General features: G+C 43.4%; 1 long non-coding RNA gene across 1 annotated transcript; it reads right to left on the bottom strand.

Annotated features, from left to right (window-relative positions):
* Positions 1 to 844: 844 nt before the first annotated feature.
* Positions 845 to 9,528, bottom strand: LOC125401190 (uncharacterized). The gene is made up of 2 exons (XR_015738605.1): positions 9,379 to 9,528; positions 845 to 2,512 (listed from the first exon to the last, which is right to left on the bottom strand). It is a non-coding gene; the product is annotated as an uncharacterized LOC125401190 (long non-coding RNA).
* Positions 9,529 to 10,033: the final 505 nt, after the last annotated feature.

The following is a 10,033-nucleotide window of genomic DNA, read 5'->3' as shown; positions in this document are numbered from 1 at the left end:
TTCCAAGAGCTTTTTAAATATTTGTATTATTTTCTGACTCTTGGATTTCCACCTGAATATTAGACTCTTTTTTTCAGTTGAATCCACAAATCCACTGAACGAGAAATGTCCTCTTAAAAATATTGAGTCTAGAACCTCTAACCAAAAACTTGTGTGGGACTAACCTAGGCCCTCTGCATATATATTACAATTGTGTAGCTTGGTCTTCTTGTGGGACCCCTGGCAGAGGAAGCAAGGGCTGTCTCTGACTTTTTTGCCTTGGGACTCTTTGCCTCATCTAACCTTAATGAGAAAGGAGATGCCCGGTCTTATTGCAGCATGCTATGCCATGGCTGGCTGATATACACAGGAGGACTGCATTTGTCTGAAGAAAATAGATAAGGAGTGGATGAATGGGGGCCAAGAAAGGAGGATGGAGAAGGGACTGGGAGGAAAAGAGGGGAAACTGATCAGGATTGGAAAATTGATTAGTTAATAAAAATATTGAGTCTAATTCATGAACAGAGTATATCAATGTCTGTGTCTATTTCCTGTGTAATCTTTTAGTGACACATAATTTCTTAAATTAAAAACTTGTATTTGTAATAATGATCAGTGACCAGGATGAATAAGCCAAATTAAGCACATTTTCTCCTAAAATATGTTTTTAGATGCCATCATAGTGATAGCATCTAAAATTTTTATTTCCCAGTTCTGTATTGAGAGTATACAGAAATAGAAATGGGCTTTGAATATTAAACCTCTACTCTGTGACCTAGGTAATCTTTTAGTCACAGTAATAATTGTTTTGTATATTCTTTAATACTTTAAGAAAAGGAGTTGCATGAAATTGAAATAAAGACAGTTTTAATCTATCTCACTTTTTATTTCAATGTAGCATTTTATTTTTTAAGGAATCGCTACATAAACATTGCATAAAAAATCCTAGAGCCTTGTTTCCAGCCATACATCAAAAGTATTTATAATATTTGTGGGTATCCTTCACTGGATTGAAGAAATTTCTTTCTTGTGTTGTTGATTTTTAGAAATTTGTAAACAAGCACTGACTTTCATGCAGGGCTGATGGTGAACTGTAAAGCTCCTGCTTTCTTTCTGTGATAGTTCTCTAGCCTGAGGGCACACCCATGCCAGATGGTCTAGATAGAGACTAACCTCCCAGAATCTCTCTGAAGGACTATATTAATTAATCCTCGGAGGTAGAAGACACAGCCTAAAAGTGAGCAGCATCCTCCCTGACTTGGAATCCTTTCCTGCATAAATTAAAGGACAGGAGAAGAGCTGAAGCATTGCTTTCTACTGTTGACTGTGCAGTGAGGTGACCAGTCTCCTGCATGGGAGCATGCTCCTGCAGCCCTGGGCTTCCCTGCTGTAACAAACTATCACCTGGAACAATGAACGAAACAAACCCTTTCTCCCTCAAGTTGCATGTCAAGGTATTTACCACAGAAACTGGAAAATGAGAAACTCATTATGGATTTTTTCCTTTGGGGATTAACAAAGTATACAAAATACATCAGCATACATACTTGCTTTGCAGATATTGTTTGTTGTAAATAATTTGAACTAGATTGTTGCGACCACTCGACCAGCAAGGAAGACCCAACACCGGAGCTCTTCTTGCAAGCAGTTAATTCAGGACCTTGTTACAATGACTTCTCTCCCAGGGCAAGCCCCTCCGAGCCTTTAAGTAGGGCTGGGCCACCAATCCTGGATTGCCACATGGGCACTGTCCATAGGTCCACTTATACATAAGCAGCTTATGATCATCGCGTGATTAACGCATGAGCCTGGCCTTAGCCAAATATGGTATTGTTTACCACAGAGAGCACTCGCTTTCGGGATAGCGGGAGGTGGAAGCCAGCACCATCTTTAAGGTGCGGCTCCACGCAGCTCTCCACAGCTCCCCCTTTTTGTTTTGCAAAGCAGCAAGCAAGAGGTCTGATCTCTGTTAGAACTGAAGCATGTACTATTGTTTATCCAGGTGTCCTCCACCCAGAAAACACTAGACCCACTTGGTGCCCTTTTTACAGAGGTGGGACATAGGCACCGACCCACGTACAATCAGACTTGCTCTTCTTGAGGTAAATGTAATTACCCTCAAGTGCAGTGCGCAAGCCTCGCATCCTGTGCTCATATATCTTTTAAAGTAGTTAACCAAGCTTGAGTGGACTGTCCTGTTTCAATAGCCATGAAGGCTTGAATGATCATGGCTGCATTGCGACGTTGTGAGGCTCTCATGCGACAAATGCACCACAGACATACCAGGGAGGCAAGTGCCATTAGGCCTGTCAGGGCTCCTATTCCCGCCCACTCCTAAAAGTAACTAAAAGTTCGTTTCAGCATATTAAGAAAAGCATTAGCAGTAGGTTATTCCAGCCGTGTGGCATTCAGGGAAATAATCTGGTTGGTCAAGGTGTCCGTCAGGTTCTCAAACTCCTTGCTCCAGTTTCCCTGCAGGTATGCACTCAGTTGCCGGCTCAGGTTACCATTCTTTGTAAAATTCTCAGCCAATCTGGAAGTAATACATAAAGAGGAGAGGGAATGAATAATTAACTGGTTAAGGTTACTAAATCATCTACTTGCTCTTGCAAGAGATCTACTCTTTGGTTTACTGTCAAAATGCCAGCTTTTAAATGACCATCGAAGGATTTCAAAGTGGTCATTGTGGGGGCCGTCCTTTCCATGATTTCATTAACTGTCTCTGCAATCTGAGTTGTTGCAGCCATGGCGACAGCAGCTGTCATGGCAGCTGCAGCAGATACAGCAATTGCGGTGACTAGGGCTGCTGTTATCCCAAAGTCTCGTTTTGTTCTGAGCAAATGAGAGATTGGAAAGGTACCGGTATCAACTCTGACTGGGATGGGAACATATGTGGGAACTGTCATCACGACATCTGTATTATAAGTACCATTCCAGCATTGGCTTGTGAGGCAAGTTGCCTTAGAGGTATTACAATAGATCACATCCTCTGTGGCATTGGTAATATTAGTCAGCAAAAAGAAGAAGGGTGCCTTTAAACACACTGGACTGGCAGAAACAGTAAGGTTGTTCATCATTTTATTTATAGTAACATTTGAAAGAACACCCTTCGTATCTCTGCTGGCAGAGATGTTAAGTAGCCGAACAGTCAAATTACGAAGGGCAGCAAAAGGCTCTAGGGATGAAAAAGCCCCTCTTTCATTAGAAAGAATCCATTGAAACCAGGGCCAGGTATTTTTCTTATTAGTTTTCTGATTAGTCTGAGTAGCAAGATTAAAGGAATATCTTCCTAAAGGAAGGGTAAATTCAAAACCTGGGGCAATCTGCTTTGACTTATGATCTGGGCTTTGACATGGGGTCCAATGAGGGGGATATCCTAAATTAGGGACACAATAAGGTAATACTTGCCAAGTGGTGGAATTCCTTAATCCAAAGCATGAATTTGAAGGCCGAAGCCCTTCCATCAACATCAACAAGGTAGTAATGCTTGTGGAATTACTACTGTTTTTACCACTGCCCGTGCCTGAGGAAGCACCCATACTTATTGTTCGTAGTGCTTCCGCAAGCATGGTGAGAGGAACATGATTATCGGTCAATGGGTCAAGCCAATTACCCACTGAGTCATTTTTCAGCCACATACATGGGTTAGAATTATTTTCAAGAGAAAGACATAAGGCTCCTTGAAGAGGAACATCAGCTGCATTATGCATAGCCATGCTAGGGTCTAAATTTACCCAGGGTAAGCCTAATTCACAACTAGTGGAATAAAAGACGGGTAGAACTTTTGACGTAGAATGAACAGGTATAGGAATTGGCCATGCTTTTGCTATGGCCCACAAGATTTGTTCATTGGCCCGGATCAGCAACGGGGACATCAGGACCATCATCATCAATAGAATCACAGTTGGAGGCTTCATCTTGCTTGTCGTTCCTCTGCACTTGTACTTTTCTCACCAAGCGCTCTGGTACCCAAATAGGGTCCAAATGATCCTGTGGAAAGACACAAACAGAGCCTTGTGCCCATACCAGCATGGGATCAGGGCCATGCCAGACCCCTGTCAGAGCGTCCTTCCATTTTATCAATCCTTTTAAAGGACTGGATGGGCAAGAATGCCTGTCCGCTGCAGACTGGTATTATCCAAATTTAAAAAATTAAGTGTAAATAAGGCTAAGGAAAATGTATTCTTAGGGGTCTGTTGATGACCTATTCCCCCTTTTTGTTTTTGAAGCACTTCCTTTAAGGAGCAATGAGCATGTTCTACAATGCCTTGGCCTTGTGGATTATAAGGCAGTCCATGTATGAGTTGAACACCCATGTATTGGCAGAAGAGGTGAACTTTTGTCCCGTATAAGCGGGACCATTGTCTGTTTTCAGTTGCTGGGGTTTTCCCCAGGTGGTCCACGCTTCTAGACAATGAACAATCACTTGGGTTGCCTTTTCACTTGTCATGGTGTGGCATGGATAATGCCAGAGCAAGTATCCACAGAGACATGTACATATTTTACCTTGCCAAACTCAGAGATATGGGCAACATCCATCTGCCAAAGTTTAAGGGGGAGCAATCCACGCGGATTGACCCCCAAAGTTTGAGGGTAATGATGTATGACACAATGTGGGCAATCCACAACCACCTTACATGCATCAGCATGGGAAATGGAAAATTTTTGTTGTAGGGTTTTGGCGTTAACATGAAACTCTTTATGAAAATCATGAGCCCACTGCAGGGCAGAGGCAAGAAACATCCATTCTTGTCTGGTACACTGATCAACCTTGTCATTGCCAGCAGCCAGAGGGCCTGACAAACCTGTATGTGCATGAATGTGCTGTACAAAGAAAGGATTCTTACGTTGCCAGAGTAACAGCTATAATTGTGTAAATAGCCTATGTACAGGGCTGGAGGATTTAATAGGTCCAGCGCACTCAAGGTATTTTAAGGCATTAACAACATAACAAGAATCTGAAATCAAATTAAATGTAAATGGACAGGATTTAAACCCCTCAACCATGATTGCTAGCTCCACTTGCTGAGGAGCTCCAGGAGAAAGCTGATATTTAACAGGTTCTGCGGAGTCCACCATGTAAGCACCACAGCCAGTCTTAGATCCATCTGTAAATATAACACTGGCTCCTGGAATGGGCTGTAAGGCAGTGATTTTTGGAAAGACTACTGGATGTTCTTTAAAAAAGGTTAACAGTGGATGCTTAGGAAAATGACAATCAATGTGCCCAGAATAGGAGCACGGGAAAATAGGCCAATCATCAATAGTGGCACACAAAATATTAACTTGATTAGTATAATATGGGGTGACTATTACACATGGTGCAACTTCAAAATGTTGCAGGCAATCTTGAATGCCTTGCTGAGCAAGCAAAGCGACAGCAATAGGATAATATTCTATGAATTTCGTGGGGGAAATCTTGGAATGAATCTAAAGTAATGGTTCTTCCTGCCACAGAATACCTGTGGGTTGTAGATTAGTGGGTAAAATGCATAAAGCAATATCTTTTTCAGCCTGCACCTGTTTTAAAAAGGCTTTAGATAATTTTTATTCCACAAGAGAGAGTGCTTGTCGAGCTTCACTGGTTAATTGTCTGGGAGAATCTAGAGCTACATCACCAACTAAAATATCATACAACAGTTTTAACTCATAGTTTGCCATGCCCAAACTGCCCCGATCCAATTTATATCTCCTAATAATTTGAAAATCATTTAACGTATGCAAATGATCTTTTCTTAATTCTACTTTTTGTGAATATGAATATATATAATTTGATTATGTATTATTTTAGATCCTAGATAAGTTACTACCCTGTATTGCTGTACCGTTTCTGGAGCTATATGGAGTCCTTTTTTTTTTTTTGTAAAGCCTCTACTAAAACTCTATAGACCTCATGCAATACCTTTTCCTCCTTCGCAGCTAAAAGAATATCATCCATATAATGGAGACACTTCACATTCGAGAAGTGGGTTCTTAATGATTCTAACTCTGTGGCTACAAACAACTAACACATAGTAGGACTACTGGCCATACACTGAGGTAGGACAACCCATTGATATCTTTTATCAGGTTTCTCATGATTGACTGATGGTAAGGTAAAGGCAAATCTTTCACTGTCTTTGCTATTTAAAGGGATGGAAAAGAAACAATCTTTTTTGTCTACTACTGTAATGGGCCAACTCTCTGGTAATGCAGATAGCAAGGGGAGGCCATGTTGAATAGGCCCCATAATTTTCATCTGCTCATTTATAGCCCGAAGATCATGTAATAATCTCCATTTTCCAGACTTCTTTTTTATAACAAAAAATAGGAGTATTCCAAGGGGAAAGGGACGGCTCAATATGTCCTTCCTCTAGCTGTTCTTGCACTAACTGATGGGCTGCTTGTAGCTTTTCAGAAGATAGTGGCCACTGAGGAACCCACACTGGCTCTTCCGTTTTCCAGGAAATGGGAATTCCTTCCTCAGCGGCCCCTAAGAAAAACCCAACGCTTGTCTGGGTTTTCTTGGTTTTGCTCTATAGGATCCTTTTGATCATGCAAGAATTTTCCCAGGCCAAACTCAGGATGGCAGCCCATGCTTTTCATAATAGCTTGAGTCTTATCAGAATATTCATTACTTAACTTAAACCCCATAGATTTCATTACATCTCTTCCCTATAATGATACTGGAAGTTCAAGAACATAAGACTGAAGCACACCTGAATGCCTCTCTGCATCTTGCCAATTTAGCAGTTTAGTGCTAATATCAGGGACGCTAGCATAACCCAATCCGTGTAAGGTATGTGATGAAATTTGTATGGGCCAACCCTGTGGCCAGTCCTTTTTTGCTATAATGCTTTTGTCTGCTCCTGTATCCAGGAGGCCTGTGATCTTAATTTCATTAATAATCAGTTGCAAAGTAGGTCTTTGATCTAAGTCTAAGGATAGAAAGGTTAAATCTGTACTGGATGAACCAAATCCTCTGTCCCTTCTTTCAACATCCCTAGCCGGATGTTTGTCATGTAAACTAGGCAAGAGGACAAGCTGTGCTATCCTATCCCCTGGAGAAATCGCAGTAATGCCTTTAGGTGATTCAACCATGATCTTAACAATGCCTGTATAATCCGGATCAATTATCCCCGGATGGACTTGTAGACCTCTTAAGGTAGTAGATGGTCTCCCTATTAATAACCCTACCGTGCCAGGCTGAAGAGGGCCTTGAAAATCAGAGTCCACTGTTTGGACTCCCATTTGAGGAGTTAATACTAGTCTGGTGGTGGCACGGAGGTCCAATCCTGCTGAACCTGCAGTGGCTCTCAGCGGTCCTTGGGGTGTCTGAAAGTTGGCCACTGCTCGAGATTCCCCTCTTGATTTAGATTCTCCATTGCCCCATATATTTGTGGGCCCTGAGGCCGGGGGCCCCGCTGTCCATTTTTTTGGCTTAGTTATATTCACAAAAGGCTGTCCATTAATATCTTTTACGGACCTGCATTCATTCGCCCAATGCTTTCCTTTCTTGCATCTGGGGCACATTCCTGGATTTGGATTCTGGCTAATTCCTGGTCCCTGGGTATTGCCCTGCCGAGCATTTCCTCCTTGAGGGCAATTGCGCTTCATGTGGCCTGGCTTACCACATCAAAAGCAAGTTCCTGCATTGCCCCCATTTTTGCTCAATCTAAGTACTGCAGCTGCCAGTCCGGCATTGGTTAATGGACCTCCTAATTCTCTGCATGCTCTCATCCAGACTTCTAATCCTCTATTTTTATATGGGGTGATGGCTGCTCTGCACTCCTGAGTACATTGTTCATACACTAGCTGCTTGACAAATGGCATAGCGATGTCAGGATCACCAAAGATCTTTCCTGCCGCCTCTCCCGTCCTAGCCACAAAGTCAGAAAAAGGCTCCGTAGGTCCCTGAAGGATTTTTGTCAGACTGCCAGTTACTTCCCCTTTGTTGGGTAAGGTCTTCCATGCTTGAGTAGCAATATTATTAATTTGGTCACACACTTGAGGAGGATATCCATTTTGTTGGTTGGCAAATCTGCCTTTGTCCAAGCAACATGTCTGTGTCCCAGACTGCTTGTGCCCCTCCAGCTGCTAAATTTATTGCGGCCTGAGTATTGGCTAATTCAATCAAAAAAGCCTTCCTGTCCAAATATCGCCCAGGAGACAAACAAACCCTTGCAAGGTTCATCCAATCGGCTGGGTTCATAGCATATCTTTGCAGAGCCTCCACCTGAGCCACCGTAAAGGCGGCTGTAATGCCATAAGTCCGGACAGATTCTGCCAACGTCTTTATGATCTTAAAATCCAAAGGCTCATGGAATTGGTTGCCTTGTGAATCCTGAAATACATTTCCTGAAATACATCAGGAAATGCTGAGGCCATCATCATTTCTGCCCTGACTTCTCTCCATACCTTAGGATTGAAAGAAATCCCTCCCTCTGCTCCTATAATCTCTGAATTCAGAGGCGGGGCCGAAGGGGTTACATTCCTTCGCGTTCCTTTGAATTGTTTTTGATCTGATTTCTCTCTTTTCCTCCTTTTGATCTTTATCCCGCCTAAGGACCTACGAATGGATTCCAAAGGGGCTACATAAATATCCTCCTCCTCTTCCTCATCAGATTCCAAATGATCTGAGGTATCTGAATCCTCCAGTTCTGATAGGCTAGGATATAGCCTGGTTTTTCCTTTCTCCGATCTTTTGTCCCTCATTTCTTTGCTTGACCCAGCATCAGATCTAGCCTTTTCAGAGGCTGCCTTTTCGGATCTCTCCGCCTGTAGAATCTCAAAAGCGGCTTGACCGTTCTCTACCGCTTCACTACACTTTCGATCTTCAAGACAACTTTTCACTAGTTTCCAGATGGGTCTTACTCCACCCATAAGCATTCCCCGTTCTGCAGCAAAATCAAGGTCCTTGCCTAGTTTTTCCCATGAAGGGATTGTAAGACTCCTGGAGACTGCAAACCAAGGTGCAGTGGTGTTGCATTCCTCCAGGAACCTCTCTAGGGTACTTTTCTTAATTTTTAGATTTTTAGAATGAAGCAGCTCATTTAGAGCTAGAAAAATTGGGTGAGAAGACGAATTCCCCATGTCTATTCACTGAGAATTCTCAATGCACTCCTTACAAAAAGAAGTAAAAGTGATGAACCAGAGCACTGTATTCAGGATTTACCCAAACTGCCAAAAGCAGGTAGTAATCCATCAACATTATCCGGCAATTTTACTTTTGGTTCGTCGGGCTTGCGAACCGAATGTGCTCTACAGACTTGTAGCCCATCTGCTGTAGTCACGGCTCTACTTTCACTTTTGATTTGTCCGCTCTAGTCGCGGCTCTACTTTTCCGCTCTCCCTTTGTCTACAGGCGAGAGCAAATAACCCGCTTTTGTCGCGGATCCCCAGTCTTACCTGAGGACTTACCGGTTCACCCCCTGACTGCAACAAGTTCTGAGCTCCACAGAGAGAGAGAGTGGAAGCTTCCCCAAACGGACCACCACTTGTCGCGACCACCTCGATCAGCAAGGAAGACGCAACACTGGAGCTCTTCTTGCAAGCAGTTTATTCAGGACCTTGTTACAATGGCTTTTCTCCCTGGGCAAGCCCCTCCCAGCCTTTAAGTAGGCCTGGGCCGCCAATCCTGGATTGCCACGTGGGCACTGTCCATAGGTCCACTGTCCCGCACTTATCTGTGAAACCTCACTCTCCTGGTACAGGGCGCACTTCCCGTACCAGACCATGAGTCTGGATCAATATCCTAGGAGTTGAAAACAGACACAGGACACACAGAGAGACCGGATCATTTGCCCAAAGGGTAAATGTCAACTTTATTTAGCACACGTAGGCTTATATACTTGGAGGCAAGAGGACGAGAGCCCCCTCCCACCTGGGAGTGAGAAGAGGGATGTTGGCCGCATGGCACCAGCGGCTGGAGCCTCCATGCAGGGGGCGGCTGGAGCCTCCATGCAGGGGGTATTGAGCTGGGAACCCTAACAGACAGATAGGAGGAGATTTAGAGCACCTGTGAGGACCTTCCTTAGCAGGTGAAATTATCATAGCAAAGACAGAAACAAGGCTT

Source organism: Myodes glareolus, chromosome 8 (genome assembly GCF_982192425.1).
Source record: "Myodes glareolus chromosome 8, mMyoGla1.1, whole genome shotgun sequence".
Classification (NCBI taxonomy): Eukaryota; Metazoa; Chordata; class Mammalia; order Rodentia; family Cricetidae; genus Myodes; species Myodes glareolus.
The sequence above is the reverse complement of the archived record's forward strand: the minus strand, read 5'-3'. Positions and strand labels throughout refer to the sequence as shown.